Raw genomic sequence first — 18,109 nt, 5'->3', positions numbered from 1 at the left:
TCTCCCTCTTGCCTCCCCCCCCAATCTTACAAACCGAGCCATTTCAAATACAGTAGCCTACTATACGCGCACGGTATTCAGGCCACGTCGCCACCGTAGAGGAGAGAGGCCAACGGGGACGCGATCACAGCCGAGGCCGTGCGGCCCTCCTGTGCAGCGGCGGACTCAGGCCCGACGGTGTGGCCCCGTGCAACGCGTTGGGAGGGAAATGAACACGCAACGCAAAGCCCGCGCCGCTGCCCCCACCCCCCGCCGCCACAACCGCGCGCGGGTTATACGACGCAGACGAGCCCTGAGCGCACGCCGTGGGGCTTCTATAAAAATAGCGGCGCATGCAGATTTCATGAAAACAGCAGGGACGGCGCGGAGCTCGGTGCCGCTGGGCTGGTGTAAGGCTGGGGTGGTGTGACGTGGGCTGGTGTGACGTGGGGTGGTGTGACGTGGGCTGGTGTGACGTGGGTGGTGTGACGTGGGGTGGTGTGACACAGCTGGTGTGATGCGGGGCTGAAGTGACGTGGGGTGGTGTGACGTGGGGTGGTGTGACACAGCTGGTGTGACGTGGGGCTGGTGTCACGTGGGGTGGTGTGACGTGGGGTGGTGTGACACAGCTGGTGTGATGCGGGGCTGAAGTGACGTGGGGTGGTGTGACGCGGTGTGGTGTGACGTGGGGCTGGTGTCACGTGGGGTGGTGTGACGTGGGGTGGTGTGACACAGCTGGTGTGACGTGGGACTGGTGTCACGTGGGGTGGTGTGACGTGGGGTGGTGTGACACAGGTGGTGTGACGTGGGGCTGGTGTCACGTGGGGCTGGTGTGACGTGGGCTGGTGTGACGCGGGGCGAGGACTCGTCGCTCGCTGCCAGTTATTTGGTGATGTGGGGCGAATACCCAGAGGGTGGCAGCGTGTCGGTAAGTGGATGTTCGAGACCTTCCTTCACAGAAAATAAAAAACCAGGACATTTCGTCGTCTAAGCACAGATTAAACTCCAAACGTGCATTCCAGCCGACGTCAATTGTAGCGTCGCCCGAAACGTCGCAGGCGGCGCGGTGGCGCATTGGTCAGCGCCGCTGCGCGACGATTGCCCCCCACCCAAGTTCGATTCCCGGCCACGGCTCACGTCAAGCAGCCGAGTGACATCTCGAGCGGCGCTCGACTCCTTTCACCAAACCCCACACGGCACGGGGAGGCGTCCATGCTACTCGTGGTTTCGTGCCAGAGCTGCACGTGATCGCCGCTACTTGCAGCGTTGCAAATGTCACGTTAGAAAGCGAAACCCTGACAGCGGTTCTTAGCAATTGAAACGGTGCCGCAATCACAGGGGAAGGCGCCTCTGCTCAACGACAATAAATGTCACAACAGCGAACGTTGCGGCGATTTAACTGCGATGGCATTCGCAATGAGCAGGGCACGGTCACCCAGAAATACGCACATACAATATTTATACTGACACACAAGAATGTGCCGTTTAGACTCCTATAGTATCCATTGCGCAGCACCTATCAACACACAAACACAAAATACCCACATATACAAGCTTGCACTTACACCCGGCACCCGGAGCAACACTGCACACTCACCTGCAGCCACACCTGTGAACACACACACACACAATACACATACACCCCAGATAGCCTCTAACAGACTGGAGGGCAAGTGCTGTCAGCGAGCTCTAAGAAGACCGGGACGTGTTTACGAGGTGGTGGGTGGCCAGCACCACGCCCAACCGCCTTTGTCTCCCCAGTAGGATTGCTTGCATACCACACCAGTTACTCATTTGAGGCTGAGTCAACCTATGGGATGCCCAAGACCGTTTCAGATGATTGCCACTGGTGTTGGCCATGAGCGGGAATCGAACTCAGGTGTCAGGTTCGCTACACTATCGCTCCCCCAGTCTCCTCACACACCTGTAGATGTACACACCTGTACACAGTCTCCTCACACACCTGTAGATGTACACACCTGTACACACAGACTCCTCACACACCTGTAAATGTACACACCTGTACACAGTCTCCTCGCACACCTGTAGATGCACACACCTGTACACAGTCACCTCACAAACCTGTAGATGTACACACCTGTACACACAGACTCCTCACACACCTGTAGATGTACACACCTGTACACACAGACTCCTCACACACCTGTAGATGTACACACCTGTACACAGTCACCTCACAAACCTGTATATGTACACACCTGTACACACAGACTCCTCACACACCTGTAGATGTACACGCATGTACACAGTCACCTCACACCCCTGTAGATGTACACACCTGTACACACAGACTCCTCACACACCTGTACACAGTCACCTCACACACCTGTAGGTCTATAAAGTCACCTCACACACCTGTAGATGTACACAAACTCCTCACACACCTGTATACTCTATCGCACTCAGAAGTGTTGGCGAGTCACAACTTCGAGTCGTCCCGCACCTCCGACGGCTCCGTGCGCGCATTTGCAACGCGAACGCCGCCCTCTCCGGCACGCCCGTTCCTTTCACGACGAGGTGCAGCTAACAGGGGGGGGGATACAATAAAAATGAAGCCGTGGAAACTCCACGAGACCCCCCCCCTCATCCTCCTCTACCCGGGCTCTAAACAATCAAATCATTCGGATTCCCGATGCTCCGCTCGGCTACGCACCCCCGACAGATAATTAGCGGTGACGCGGCGACTCGCGTCGTGGAAGCCGCGCGTCCGTCTGCGCTCGTCGGACGATGATGAACGCGCGCCGGGAAAATCTTTAGGAGGCGACGAACAAAAAAACTTCAATCGGTTCCGCGGATGAACGCGGATGGAGGTGGTTACCTGCGCATCGCTCCCGAGGCGCGCGCGCACGCGCGTGTCCGTGCCGCCGCCGCCGCCTTCGTAGCCGCGCTTCACCACGGCCGCTCAGCGCAGCGTGCGTGGCGACATCGCATCAGCGGCGCAACCACACACACACACGCGCCTCGTCCCTCCTCCTGCTGCTGCTGCTCGCGCTTCTCCAGCTACAGTTTCACGAGCGGCGACCCCCACACGCACGAGAACGCGCACGCGAGAACACACGAGCACACGCGCACGAGCACACACGCACACGAGCACACACGCACACGAGCACACACGCACACGAGCACACGCACACACGAGCACACACACACACACGCACACACATACGCACACGAGCACACACACACACGAGCACACGAGCACACACACACACACGAGCACACACACACACACGAGCACACACACACACACGCGCACACACACGCACGAGCACACACACGAGCACACACACACACACACGCGCACACACACGAGCACACACACACACGAGCACACACACGAGCACACACACACGAGCACAGACACACACACGAACACACACACACACGAGCACACATACACACGAGCACACACACGCGCACACACACACACGAGCACACACACACACGAGCACACGCACACACGAGCACACACACACACGAGCACACACACACACGAGCACACACACACACACGAGCACACACACACACACACGAGCACACACACACGCACACACACACACACACGAGCACACGCACACACACGCACACGAGCACACACACACACACGCACACGAGCACACACACACACACGAGCACACGAGCACACGCGCGGGCAGTCCGAGCGGGCCGCCCTCTCGCACTGTTCGCGCTCTGCCAAGTGTCCCTTTTCAAAGCGGGCAGACTTGTGCCGCGGTGTTGTCGCGCCGCTTTGGAAATCAGCGCCGTGGAGAACACAAAGGGAGGGAGGGAGCGGGGGGGTCTCTATGGGATTGTGGTCACGGGCAGATTCCGCGGACGTATAGGATGTCGTGGCGCAGATAACCCCGCCGATAGCGCCGGGGGCTGGGAGGTGGTGGTGGTGCTGTGGCCGGGCATGACAGTCGCACGGAATGCCCTGGGTGGGGGTGGCAGATGAAAGTGGACACCGCGCGCTTCGCAGCAAACGCCGCTCGCCAGGACGCCTTCTCGCACTGTGGAGGCGAGATCACGGCATAATTAAAACGCGTACTGTACTCGGCACGGCTGTGAACCAATTAAAATGCAGTCACGTTCGTTCAAATGACAATTGGGCCAAATATCTCGATTATTTCACAAGTGTGTAATGTGAAAGAATGATTATAATAGTAGCGGCACAGAGTAGTTGCTTTGACATAAAGAATATTTTCAACTCGATACGGATCGGTTTGCAGTCAAAAGTGAAGCTATCAGTTGCTAACAATTGTACAAACACGCCTCCTATTCACCATTCTCTTATCCTTCAACCTGTCATCCAAGGTCGCAGCAAACCCAGGACGCGTCCTCAATACATTCACAACCTCACACGCACAGCAGTGTGAGGTTCGAAGCATCCTTCGCTTCCATGGCCACGGTCAATTCTTGTTCCGTGGCACAGCGTTCCCATGCGTCCTCATGTCACACATGGCACCCATGTCTTCATAAGGGGACATTCACGCGCTATAAATAATCTACACAAACACAGATACTATTGCCCGGGCACTGGGATTCGATCGCCCCGTTTTCCCCACTTGTAATTGTCATGTGATGAAGTAAACGCCAAAAGCGACCTTCATTCCGCAGCGTCGGGTACCAGAGGGAGCCCTGGGGTTTCCCAGTGCCACCGCGTGCGTGGCGTGCCATACATCATGCGGCACGGACGTCACATTTGTTATCGCGGGGAAATGTTACGCGGCAGAAATCATCTGCTCCGAATTATGGTGGATTTCCCACCGCTGGCTTCGGGCCGCCACCGACAGAGAGAGCGCGAGAGGGGACCGACGACCAGCGCCGCACCGAGCAACCAAAACACGGCGGGGTGGAGCCCGTTGCGTGCCCGTGACTCCACGTGTGCCGCCGCGCGGACGTCGCACTCTCGCGTTGCTAATCCTCTGATCTTCGACATCGGTGACTGGGTTCGCTCATCGCGCTCACCCATTATCCCACAGGCGAATGAAACATGTGCATTGATTGTCGGCGTGTTGAGGAATACCCGGGCTGTGTGTCGCTTGGTGTTTGGCGCGTGATGTGGCGTGGATAATCACCGACTGATAGGGGCAGTGAACAGACGTTCAACAACAGCCGACTTATTTCCTGGATCATCAGAAATGAACCCTTTCCAGAAAATTCTCAAAAAACGCTCCCCATATCAACATGCCAGAGTTTTATCGCGTGGAATATGTTATGACACGCGGTAATACCAACACTGACCAACACATTGTGTGCCAAAGGTCCCGTGTGTTGCATACAGAATTAGCGTGACAGAGCACCTGGGCTGCACCGTGGCATCGCCTTGCACTGCATTACTGGCACTACAACATAACAACTATTTATATCTGACAAAGCTTGTAGACGCCAATCAACCACTATTAATAAATAATTGTATAAGGGATATGCCGAAAAATGTATCAAATCTCACACCAGACAAAGTACGATTATGCCACTGTGTTGTCACTTGTTCGCATAATCCCCGGCACAAACGATGCAGTTTTCCATTAGGACATCACCTACCTACATATGCCATGAATGTGCCACTCTGGTTTGACATGCCCCACCCACTGAAGTTGGCCTATCCATCGTCACCACCAAACGTGTCAGCACACACGTTATAACCGTTGCAATTCGGATAAACGCTTCCCGTACGTTAGGATGGCCAATCTGCAATGCTCCCGATGCCTCAACGCGCGATGTCCCAACTCTCTTAACAACCTCAACCGTTCCCTCCCGCCTCCTGCTCCGTGCGTTCGCTCCGGGCCCTCTGGAGTTGCGAGACCGGCGGTGCGAGAGAGCGCTCGGGCGGTCCCTGCACGAGAATCGATTGAACTGGGACTTGGGGAGGGGGAGATGGAGAGCAATTAGTGCTGGCCTAGTCTGAGCGAAGCCTAATTGGTCAATCCGCCCGCAGGGAGGAGGCGGCATTAGGCTGTTAACCAATTTGTAGGTTGCAGTGCTGTCCTGTCGAAGGTGTTTTATGCCCAAGGACATGGAACCCTCACCCTTTGCCGTTCATTAAATACCAATTGCCATGCCCCAAACGTGCAGAAGATTACCCCCTTCCCCCACCCCGCTCCTGTTACTGCAACCTTACGAGAGGCGATACCTCTGCTGGGCACGCTGCTACTCTCGGTCCCCTCGCCTTGGCCCACGTCCTGACATCGCTGTAGCGACGCGTGCAGGTGTGTGTGCCCATCCACAGGGCGCCCAATCGTCCGTGCAATCCCGGCCACCCTTGGCCGCTTCTTCCAACGGCCATTTGAACGCAGTGGCGGTACACCGGTGGTGCGAGATATATATAAAAAAAAGTTTCATTGTCGCAATAATAATTTATTTTCTCGCGATCCGCAAACTGCGGCCGGAAAGTCTTGTGGGGGTGGTGTTGTTGCGTCAAAATCAATGCTCGCGATGTCGAAGCAGTGGCAAGACGAACGACGGCGCAAACGTTGCTTTGAGACCGTTTCGTGAGGACCGGTGCGTTGCGCTGCACCGGCGCGTTGCCGCCAACCTGGTGGCGTCTCTCTGTCGCTGCGGCCACCTCGCGCTGCCGACAACCGCTCGAACTGCACGGCGCGCAAACTTCGTTTTCTCTGTGTGCGTGTGTGGTTGTTGTTGTTGTTGCAGTCTCGCTTTCATGATATAGATGTTCTACTCCGTATGCTTGCGTTGTCGTCATCCTATCCTAGGTATCATTTGGAATCGTCCCGCTAGTTCAGGAGTCGAGGATGCAACTCTACTCTCCCAGGGGTTCACATCCTGGTTGAGGGTTGACTCAGCCAATCATTTCCCATGGAAGATAAACAAAAGAGAGTAGTACCACTTTGTGGGAGAGTCAACAGTAGTTGTTTTATGGATAGACTCACCCCTGCCATATAAACATGGAATCTCTCCCATTGGCTCAGTGCTATAAATAGGGAATATCACCTCAATTCACATTTGAACAGAAAATCACTCACTTTGAATTTCTAACGTAACAAATACTCTAAGGAATGTTACCGAGTAAAATAAACAAATGAAGCCATATTCTAATGGTGGTTTGAGGAGGCCTCCATACAAGCAGTGGATTTACCAGAACTGATTGTTCTACATATACATAAAGTAAAGAATCTAGAAATTAGCCTGGAGACAACTGCATCGATTACAATTGTAGTTATTTTCAGACACAAAGTACATTGCTCTGATTTTTATGGGGTAATTGGCTATTAATGACCTGGATGGTATTTCAATTTGTCGGGTGGGGACCCAGTTAACACAGGGCCCACCCCAGGCTCTCTGGGAGCTGTGCAGACGCGGTGGCCATCGTGGCCCAGGAGTTCCGTGACGCTCACGAGGACCCCGTGGCTGGGCTCGGACGCGAGGTGCAACGAGAGCACGACGCCCTTGCTGTTTGGGGTCACGCGACGAGGCATCGCAGTCCCCTTGGTGGCTGGATGTGGGCGGGCAGATGCCGGCTCCTCCACTGTGGCTGCAAGTGCGCTCCAGTTTATAATCCGCAATTTTTTGTTTAAAATATATTTTGTATTATCTGCTTTAACTTTTTTTTTATTTTTCCAGCTATTATTTGACAGATGAAAGTGACAAGAGTGAAGACTGCTGTCACAATATTGGTGTCAGTTGTCAAATGCAGTGACCTTGTTGTTAGTGCTTACGACCTTGACAGCATGGCATCGTACTTGCTAGGCAGAGGTGGGATAGGCCGATACCTGAAGGTGACTTGATACTTTTAAGCGACCGAAATTCACCGGATACCCGACTGTGTAGATCATGTATATCTGAAGATGTCCGGGATTCTCAAGAAATGGGTTTGCTGCATAGATTAGAATTTCAAATACTTTTCGCTGCGTGGAATGCGCGCGTCTCTCGCGAAAGCTGCACACCTGCAACGCCTGCCAGGGCCACGGGGTGCCTCGTGCTAAACTGCGGAGAGATCGCAGGAGATATGCGGCTCGAGGAGACTGCGTCGTGGTGAATGGGGGCTGTAAAAAGAGAGTAGCTGTGCCTGGGATGCCAGGGGCGGTTTGCGGCAAGCAGCGCCGCCGCGCGAGACCCGCTTCAGACAAACGCGAAATCGTCGTCACGAGGGAGCCGGCGCTCGGAATCGATCTCAGGTCGCGGAGTTCACAGTGCAGTGGGCACCAATCTCACCGCGCCCGCCGCTCCGCCACACGCTGAAAACACGAACGAGATGCGGAGACGTCGTCGATGAGCGGAAAGGCGCGTTTGGGTTATTTGCGATGACCTCTGGTAACCCCCCCCCCCCCCCCCCGTAATATCACGCATGTCTCTCAAACCCCCACAAAAACGCGGCTTGCAAGAGGCAGTGGAACGACCGCTTTGTTCCCGCGTAGAGCGCAGCGCCGCTTGAAGAGGCTTCGCGGCTAAAAGCTCCGAGACCGCCGAAAACCCCGCGCGAACGCACGACCTCATTGTGGAGCGCCGCAAGGACTGGGCGTGATCTCCCCTCTCCCAGGGCACGCGGCTGGAGGAGAGTGCTTCGTGGACGGCCGCGGTGCGGAATCCTCCCACACACGGTGCCCCTTGCAAAAAAAAAAACAACTAAAAACGGGGGGGGGGGGGGGGGCCTGGGGCAACCGAGAGATTCACACTCGGCGGGGGAGTCGCCAAACCCCTTTACTTACTACTTGACACAATGATTACTTAGTCAAGGGGCTACGGAAGAGCGATCCGTGGGGCAATGCGGATGATTGTACAAATGTGTTTCAAGCTGAATGACGACATATCCAGTTTGTTTACAAGCAACTCGAGTGTGGCACATTTAAACATGCAGCTCCTCTTTTACGTTCTGTGCGAAACGCGACCATTACTAAAATAGATTCTGCCGCTATGATGTAGCGCGAGCAACAAACGCACCATTTATATGCTTTTCTCAATCGCGGTAAAATTGAACGCGTTTTAATGCGCAATAATGCCCCTTTCCCAGGCAAGGTTTAATTCAGATCTGCACAAAAGCTGCACGCGCACACAAACGTGTTTGTTGCACAAACAACATGCGCAGACCAGCACAAGGGCAGCGACGGCGTGAAGACTTCAATTAGCAGAAGAATACCGGGGCGGAAAGCGAATGCGCACGCGGATAGCCGCTAATGAGCATGCGTGCGCATTCCCACATCCGCCAACACTAAATCTTTCATGAGTTGAAAGCGCAGAATGCACCCCCGGTGCCACCGCGCTCGGACGTGCCAGGCTGCTGCCAACCTGGCAGCAGCCCCGTTCATCCCTCGCTCCAGTGAGCAGCGCAGCAGCAGCAGCGCACGCAGCAGCAGCGCACAAGCGCCACAATGCCCGCATTGACGAGCCGTGCCCAAGTGCCTCGCCGGGGTTCCTCCGCACGCAATGGTCAGGCCCCACCCCCCTTCCCCCCCCCCCCACGGGACAGCGGTCGCAGGGGAGAAGGTGTAGCCAACCGATGACTGTATACAACCTAGACGTCATTCCCTGCGCACGACTTTCTTCACCTCTCGCAAAGTATGGGAAGAATGCTTTGTGTGTCGACGGCCGCGTAATCTCCGATGTCCGTGCGTGCCAGACTTGCAGAGCGCAGCGGCCGGCGTGAAGCCATTTAATTAAGTTGCTGGCACCGTAATGGGGAGGGCCACCTAACTCCGTAACATTTTGGTTTGTCCGCCTTGAGCAGCTTTTATTTCTTCTCCCCACTGTACAATAATAACGTTACAGTTCGGGTGACCGCGCTCACAATGACAGCAATGTCACTCGCTAATTTACCTCCCATGCGTTTACGAGCTCACATTCTCCCTGTGCAATGCAAATCCCCATCAAAGTAAAAATGCATGCAGGCCACCGCGCGTCGTGGAAATGCGCGATAACGTGGAAAATATTCGGTTCAGTACCAAAGCGTGGCGAGGGTGAGGGGGACACGCCTTGCAAACCCAACAAAGACAAAGATCCCCCGTGTAGCCCTAACAGACCGTTGGGGCAAGTGCTGTCAGCGAGTAGCATCCTGTGAAGGCCGGCACTGTGGCACACGAGGGGGGTGCGAGCCCCGACAGAAGGCGTGCACTCACACACGCGCTGCAGACAAAGACGGCCACCATGGCATTGACTGGCCGCGAGGCCTCGTCGCAATCGAACGGCGGCGGCCTCACGACCGCGAGGAGTCGTCGGTTCAGCAGAGCCCCGCCGCGGGTGCGTGCGGGGACTGCGCTGAGAGCTGTGGCCGCGGCTCCGTCTCTTCTTCGTCCGTACGGCGGCTGATGTCGACACAAAGCAACGACTACGATGTCGCAGCCAGGTGACGAAGCCAGCAGATAGCCGCGTCCAGAGCAGCGGAGTGTATGGCCGCGATGGCTTCTTCGTTTATTTGTGGATCGGGGGCGTTGCGTCGTCAGACGTTGCACGGCCTGTTCTGGATGACCACAGTCGCACACTGCTGGAGATTTGTATTTTCTATTTGTGCATCAGGTATCCGCATATGCCATGATTTGTGTAGATGCGGTTTGGGGTGGATCATGAGCTTCGTGGAATATAAAAACCAGGCATCTTCTGCGTTGGGTCTTCCACAATGTTTTTTTTCTTGTTGCTGCGAGTTCTTTTTGAATGCCATTCATTTCTCCGAGCTTCATCGGGGTAGAATTCGCGTCGTTTTAGGTGAAGCGATTGCCTCCACAAGGGCTTTGTGGTCCTGATGATACGAGAAGGCGACCGTTTCTCCGAGATTCTCTGGGCGGGGGGGGGGCTCTGCCAGCGGGAGACTCGGTGCCCGCTGGTTCCCAACACGCGGGGGGGGGGGGGTTTACTCGCTGCTTTAACGACCCGTCGCGGTGTCTACAAATAAAGCCGTGTGGCTGGGACACTGCCATAGCGGTGCGATGGCGAGCACGCCGGACTTGCGATGCAGAGGCCAAATCATGCGCGTGGAGATCGGCTCCATTTAGAGCATCAGGTATCCGCCTCTGCTGGTTTGTGCGGATGCGGTTTAGGGTGGACCACGAGCTTCATGGAATATCAAAACCAGGGATCTGCTGCGTTGGGACCTCCACAAGGTGTTTGGCTGCGAGTTATTTTTGTTTAATTCCATAAACTTTGCACCACAGTGAGTGAACCGCTAGGCTGCGCGTGGCGAGAGGTTCGTGTCCGCCCCACTCCCACTTATCCCAAGACCTACCGGCCAGTGTGGAAGAGTAGGCCAAACACCCTCTCGCGGGGCTCCCTCGAGCTCCCTCTAGCGGAGGCTTTTCTCCGGGCAGCAGCAGCAGCAATCGCAGGGGCGGCGCTTTCCACCTTCCACTGGGGCTGCGTGGCGAGGCGACTGCCGCCAAGAGCGGCACGGGGTGGCTTCGCAGGCCCGTTGTTTTTACAACCGAGACATTGTGACTACGGCAGAGTGCCTCAGTGGGTCCCTCCTTCCTCCTCCTCCTCCTCATCATCATCCCGCCTCCAAGAATCGCAGGCCCGAGCGACCGTACGTGGCAATCGTTTCGGGTCGAGCCTCGTCGTGCACAGCCAAACAAAACACAACAACGCTACACTCACATATCGGCCAGAAGAGGGGGGGGGGAGGAGTGAAGTTGGTGGGCTGGAAGAGAGGATGTGTGGGGAGCAGTTGTGGAGGATGGGATGCCCCCTAGACATGACGTTTTATTCAAGTTGACAGGACAAGGGCAGGTTGTAGAAACAACTGCATGGACGGAATTAGCCGGCATTATCTACTGGTTACACTGGAATGTGTCTGCGCTCTGGTGTGCGAGTGTGTGAATTGTCTTTGTGTGTTGTGTGAGTGGTGGTGCATGGGCCAGTCATCTCAGTCAGTCGACCCGTGGCACCTGGGTCTGTCCCGTGACCTCCTGCCAGCGGGCGTTTGACACTTCACGTGGCCTGGAAGTGCACCTAGCCTGGCACAAGCGTGGTGGTGACGTCACCGCCACTTAGTGGCGAATGGCGGTTGTTGTGTGTTGTTTGTGTGTGCGCGAGTGTGTGTTATGCGTGTTGTGTATGTGTATATTGTATGTGTGTGTATTGTATGTGCGTGTTGTGTGTGAAAAAGACAAAGGCGGCCGGGCGTGGTGTTGGCCACCCACCCCCTCGTGTGCCGTGCTGGCCTTTATAGGTGCTCGCTAACAGCACTTGTCCCTACAGTGTGTTAGGCTATACGGGGGATCTTTGTCTTTGTGTGTATGTGTATTGTGTGTGTGAGTGTATGTGTGTATTGTGTGTGTATTGTGTGTATGTGTGTTGTTTGTCTGTATTGTGTGTGTATATATTGTATGTGTGTGCTGTGTGTGCGTGTTACTTGTGTGTATTGTGTGTGTATTGTTTGTGTGTTGTGTGTATTGTGTGTGTGTTTATTGTGTGTGTTGTGCTGTGTGCGTATTGTTTGTGTGTTGTGTGTGTGTTGTGTGTGTATTGTCTGTGTATATATATTGTATGTGTGTGCTGTGTGTGCGTGTTATTTGTGTGTATTGTGTTGTGTGTGTATTGTTTGTGTGTTGTGTGCATTGTGTGTGTGTTTATTGTCTGTGTGTGTTGTGCTGTGTGCGTATTGTTTGTGTGTTGCGTGTATTGTGTTGTGTGTGTTGTATGTGTGTATTGTGTTGTGTGTGTATTGTTTATGTATTGTGTTGTGTGTGTATTGTTTGTGTGTTTTGTTTGTGTGTTTTGTGTGTGTATTGTGTTGTGTGTGTATTGTGTGTTTTGTGTGTGTGTATTGTGTTGTGTGTGTATTGTGGTGTGTGTGTATTGTTTGTGTATTGTGTTGTGTGTATATTGTTTGTGTGTTGTGTGTGTATTGTTTGTGTGTGTTGTGTGTGTATTGTGTGTGTGTTGTGTGTGTATTGTGTTGTGTATGTATTGTTTGTGTGTTGTGTATTGTGCTGTGTGTGTATTGTTTGTGTGTATTGTGTGTGTATTGTGTTGTGTGTGTTGTGTGTTGTGTGTGTATTGTGTGTATTGTTTTTGTGTGTTGTGTGTGTGTTGTGTGTGTGTATTGTGTTGTGTGTATTGTGTGTGTGTTGTGTGTATTGTGTGTGTGTTTATTGTCTGTGTGTGTTGTGCTGTGTGCGTATTGTTTGTGTGTTGCGTGTATTGTGTTGTGTGTGTTGTATGTGTGTATTGTGTTGTGTGTGTATTGTTTATGTATTGTGTTGTGTGTGTATTGTTTGTGTGTATTGTTTGTGTGTTTTGTGTGTGTATTGTGTTGTGTGTGTATTGTGTGTTTTGTGTGTGTGTATTGTGTTGTGTGTGTATTGTGGTGTGTGTGTATTGTTTGTGTATTGTGTTGTGTGTATATTGTTTGTGTGTTGTGTGTGTATTGTTTGTGTGTGTTGTGTGTGTATTGTGTGTGTGTTGTGTGTGTATTGTGTTGTGTGTGTATTGTTTGTGTGTTGTGTATTGTGCTGTGTGTGTATTGTTTGTGTGTATTGTGTGTGTATTGTGTTGTGTGTGTTGTGTGTTGTGTGTGTATTGTGTGTATTGTTTTTGTGTGTTGTGTGTGTGTTGTGTGTGTGTATTGTGTTGTGTGTATTGTGTGTGTGTTGTGTGTGTTGTGTGTGTGTTGTGTGTATTGTTTGTGTGTTGTGTGTGTGTTGTGTGTATTGTTTGTGTGTTGTGTTGTGTGTATATTGTTTGTGTGTTGTGTGTGTATTGTTTGTGTGTGTTGTGTGTGTATTGTGTGTGTGTTGTGTGTGTATTGTGTTGTGTGTGTATTGTTTGTGTGTTGTGTATTGTGCTGTGTGTGTATTGTTTGTGTGTATTGTGTGTGCATTGTGTTGTGTGTGTATTGTGTGTATGTGTGTTGTTTGTCTGTATTGTGTGTGTATATATTGTATGTGTGTGCTGTGTGTGCATGTTACTTGTGTGTATTGTGTGTGTATTGTTTGTGTGTTGTGTGTATTGTGTGTGTGTTTATTGTGTGTGTGTGTTGTGCTGTGTGCGTATTGTTTGTGTGTTGTGTGTGTGTTGTGTGTGTATTGTCTGTGTATATATATTGTATGTGTGTGCTGTGTGTGCGTGTTATTTGTGTGTATTGTGTTGTGTGTGTATTGTTTGTGTGTTGTGTGTATTGTGTGTGTGTTTATTGTCTGTGTGTGTTGTGCTGTGTGCGTATTGTTTGTGTGTTGCGTGTATTGTGTTGTGTGTGTTGTATGTGTGTATTGTGTTGTGTGTGTATTGTTTATGTATTGTGTTGTGTGTGTATTGTTTGTGTGTATTGTTTGTGTGTTTTGTGTGTATTGTGTTGTGTGTGTATTGTGTGTTTTGTGTGTGTGTGGTGTGTTGTGTGTGTATTGTGGTGTGTGTGTATTGGTTGTGTATTGTGTTGTGTGTATATTGTTTGTGTGTTGTGTGTGTATTGTTTGTGTGTGTTGTGTGTGTATTGTGTGTGTGTTGTGTGTGTATTGTGTTGTGTGTGTATTGTTTGTGTGTTGTGTATTGTGCTGTGTGTGTATTGTTTGTGTGTATTGTGTGTGTATTGTGTTGTGTGTGTATTGTGTGTTGTGTGTATTGTGTGTATTGTTTTTGTGTGTTGTGTGTGTGTTGTGTGTGTGTATTGTGTTGTGTGTATTGTGTGTGTGTTGTGTGTGTTGTGTGTGTGTTGTGTGTATTGTTTGTGTGTTGTGTGTGTGTTGTGTGTATTGTTTGTGTGTTGTGTTGTGTGTATATTGTTTGTGTGTTGTGTGTGTATTGTTTGTGTGTGTTGTGTGTGTATTGTTTGTGTGTTGTGTGTGTATTGTGTTGTGTGTGTATTGTTTGTGTGTTGTGTATTGTGCTATGTGTGTATTGTTTGTGTGTATTGTGTGTGTATTGTGTTGTGTGTGTATTGTGTGTTGTGTGTGTATTGTTTGTGTGTGTTGGTGTGTGTGTTGTGTGTGTATTGTGTGTGTGTTGTGTGTGTTGTGTGTGTTGTGTGTATTGTTTGTGTGTTGTGTGTGTGTTGTGTGCATTGTTTGTGTGTTGTGTGTGTTGTGTGTGTGTGTTGTGTGCGAGCGAGTGTGTTTGCTTTGTATGAGCTAACCGTTGCACTGTGAGCCAGGTGACCCGAGTCCGATTCCCGCTCACGGCCAACACCAATGACGATTATCTGAAACAGTTATGGGCCTCCCCTAGGTCGACTCAGCCTCAAATGATAACTTGGTGCGGTGTGTAAACATCGCCACGAGGGAGACAAAGGCGGCCGGGCGTGGTGCTGACCACCTTGTGTGCCGTGCCTGCCTTCATTGGTGTTCTCTAAAAGAACTTGCCCCAAACGTATGTTCAGGCTGTACGGGGGGAACTTTGCCTTTCTAGTGTGAATGTCTCTGTCTTTTATTGTGTAATGTGAGCGTGTGCATTGTAAAAATTATGCTTAAAAATGAAAGTTAAAGTTTTAAGCAAATACTTTTTTCTGAGGCATATTGATGACAAATTAGCTTTGTCAATGTTTGATGATATTCACCACAATGGCGCTCATGATAATTTGGCGTTATGTATTGTACAATTTTGCTCGAAGTAATATCTATCCAAGCACATAATTTGGCAAATTTCAGCTCTGAGAATTAGAATGTCGATGGTTTACTGCCATAGGACCAACAGCGGTCTCAAAGAAGTGTTTGAGAAAGTATCTCCACGTGTTGTGTAGAGATGAGGACCATCTTAAGGATTCTTCCGAGCAGGTCCTGTGCAACTATTTTAACTCGGCCGTTCTCGGAAACACGATGTTCCACTGATGTGTGAGATTTCCGAATGGCTTCTTGTCCAGTTGCTTTGTTAATAGTCTAAGCACTCTCACCAGCCTCGTATCACACGTGGCACTTCTGCCTCAAGGCTCCATTTCCATGTCTTTTTTTCCCCAAATGCATTCCCGATGCCGTGAAGAAAATAAGTTCCAGCACGTGGCTCATGCTAAAATATCTCACGGCAGTACAGGGTAGACAACTTGTATATTGGAAATAGAACACAGCATGAGAGCGTTATAATTCTAATGTCCGTGTGCATGTTGAACTTCTTCCGCACTGTTACGAAGCCAACCGTGCTACTCGGAGGTGCGGGGGGAGGACACCAAACTAAACACGGAAAGTAGTTCTAAAGAAATGAGTTGTCAATCTGGATGATTTATAGTGCATAGCTCCAGTGGCTTCCTAATATCGGAAGGAAGAACGTTCCAGACGGCCACAGAAGCGCATCTGAAAGCACCGCGCGATGCGGTGACCACCGCCTTTGTTCGATTGTCAGCCAAAGGCCGCGGCTGCTGCGAGGATGACGGAGCTCACGCGATGGTTTGTGCTTCTTGACAAGACCAGCAAGGCGTGTGGCTCACGTACAGGCATTGAGGAGAGCAGGATAAAGAGGCTGGCATGGGAGTGGACAGCGCAGAGGTCTGCAACCAGATGGCGGGATACTAAAACCAGATGGCGGGAGGCTGCAAGAATAGACTCTGGAGCTCGGGTGACGACTGTGCGACAGCTGCGGGAACGAGAAGAAGACAGAAAGTGATCGCAAGGTGTAGTGGCATCAACACAATTTGAGGTGACGGCCCCCTGATCTCGACACATAGGTATGCGCACCCTCTATAGCGCAGGCATTCGTACGAATATAACCACCGCACCGCATCTCTGTGGGAAGGAGGCACACTTGCTCTCCCCCGTCACGGCAAATTCGACGAAGTGCCCTTGCGCGCGTCCGCGTCGTTTCGCTCCGACATCTCCGTGCGGCTGGCTCGGGGCGGGGGGGGGCACAACTTGTTGCAGCTGAAGGAGTCACGGCGCGAGGTCGAGCAGCGGTGGCGTGAGGCCCGGCAGGTGGTGGCGGTGCCACTGCTTCTGCAGTTTCTTAATGTAGAGTTGTGGGGGGGGGGGGGTGGAGGGGGGGCGAGGTTTTGTGTTCTCGCGTTACCAGGCTCGGCCGTTTCTTGGCCAGAGAAACGGCGAGGGGAGAATCGCCCCGTTCGCCACCGCGAGCAGCGCCAGGGACACGGCGGGAGGGAGACCCCGAGAAGGACACCCCGTGACACCCCGCACGCCATGCCGCGGGAGACCCTCGCTTTGTCCGCAGTCCGCGTCGCGGGTGAACTCGCGGGACGAGCGCTGCGCGTTGTTCACCTCGCGACGCTTCTGCGTCTCCGCGCGCTGCGGCGCTCCCGCGTGCGCCTGCACAGCTTGTCGGGCGCGTGACAAAACAAACGGGGCCACGGCGGCGAGCACAACGCCCGCTGCGACATCTTCCTGGATTTAGATTTACGGCTTCCCATATCAATACGGTGATATATTTGTACACGAGAGTCGCCGATGTGCCTGCTAAAGTATGTCAACATCAGCACGAGATATCCACGGCCGGTCGGGTTGGTCATCGCCAAAGCCCCCACCCTTGCCCCGGCCCTCTCATGCCTGTGCTGTGACAACCTTCTTAGCTTCCCACCGACTTCACTTCAACGCGGCATTTGTCTGTTGATGAATGTGTTCGTGTCCAGCCTACATTAGGTGGGGGGCGGTGGTGTAGTAGCGGTTAGCGCGCTGCGCTACGAACCCGGCCACCCGAGTTCGATTCCCGCTCACGGCCAACACCAATGACGATTATCTGAACTAGTCGTGAGCCTCCCCTAGGTCGACTAGGCCTTAAATAGGTACCTAGCGCGGTGTATAAAACAACGATATTGGAGAGGCCAAGGCAGCTGAGCGTGGTGGTGTCCACCTACCCCTTCGTGTCCAATGTGGGCATGTAGAGGCTATGGTTCACGGCACTTGCTCCAACCACCTGTTGTGGGATCGTGTATACGCGTGTGCACTGATCGCACTGTGCAAGCTCACACGATATAGCAACAATAGAGAACTTCAATAAAAATGGCAAAACACCTTGAAAACAATTGACTAATACACGTGCTATTTTAAGCCGCATCACATGAAAGCATGAGATTGTCACCACTGGTCATTGTGAACCAGTATTCATATCCCCTGCATGTTTCGTTTGAGCTGACAGTATTCCAGTTGATATCATTAACAGATCTATAGATTTTGTATTTTGAAGGTGTTTATTAATTTCTGTCCTCAATGATTCGTCACTACCGAATAATCATCAGCTGATGAAGAAAATCCTTATCTTATTCAACCACAGCCTACTAACCGTGGCCCCTATCCAT

The 18,109-nt window shown here is 52.2% G+C and overlaps 1 protein-coding gene across 6 annotated transcripts in view; it reads right to left on the bottom strand.

Moving 5' to 3' along the window:
- Positions 1-18,109, bottom strand: part of LOC144943612 (semaphorin-3A-like) — a 163,023-nt gene that overhangs the window by 104,196 nt on the left and 40,718 nt on the right. For 2 of the 6 annotated variants that reach the window (XM_078871224.1, XM_078871227.1), the window contains exon 1: positions 2,819-3,294. The exons of 1 other annotated variant lie outside the window; for it this stretch is intronic. The gene's annotated coding sequence lies outside the window, so the exon portion shown is untranslated. Of the gene's footprint in view, positions 1-2,818; positions 3,297-18,109 lie in introns of those variants that run through there. 3 more of the 6 variants (XM_078871229.1, XM_078871228.1, XM_078871222.1) reach the window with 3 other exon arrangements.

This window comes from Lampetra fluviatilis, chromosome 32 (assembly GCF_964198595.1).
Source record: "Lampetra fluviatilis chromosome 32, kcLamFluv1.1, whole genome shotgun sequence".
NCBI lineage: Eukaryota > Metazoa > Chordata > Hyperoartia > Petromyzontiformes > Petromyzontidae > Lampetra > Lampetra fluviatilis.
The sequence above is the reverse complement of the archived record's forward strand: the minus strand, read 5'-3'. Positions and strand labels throughout refer to the sequence as shown.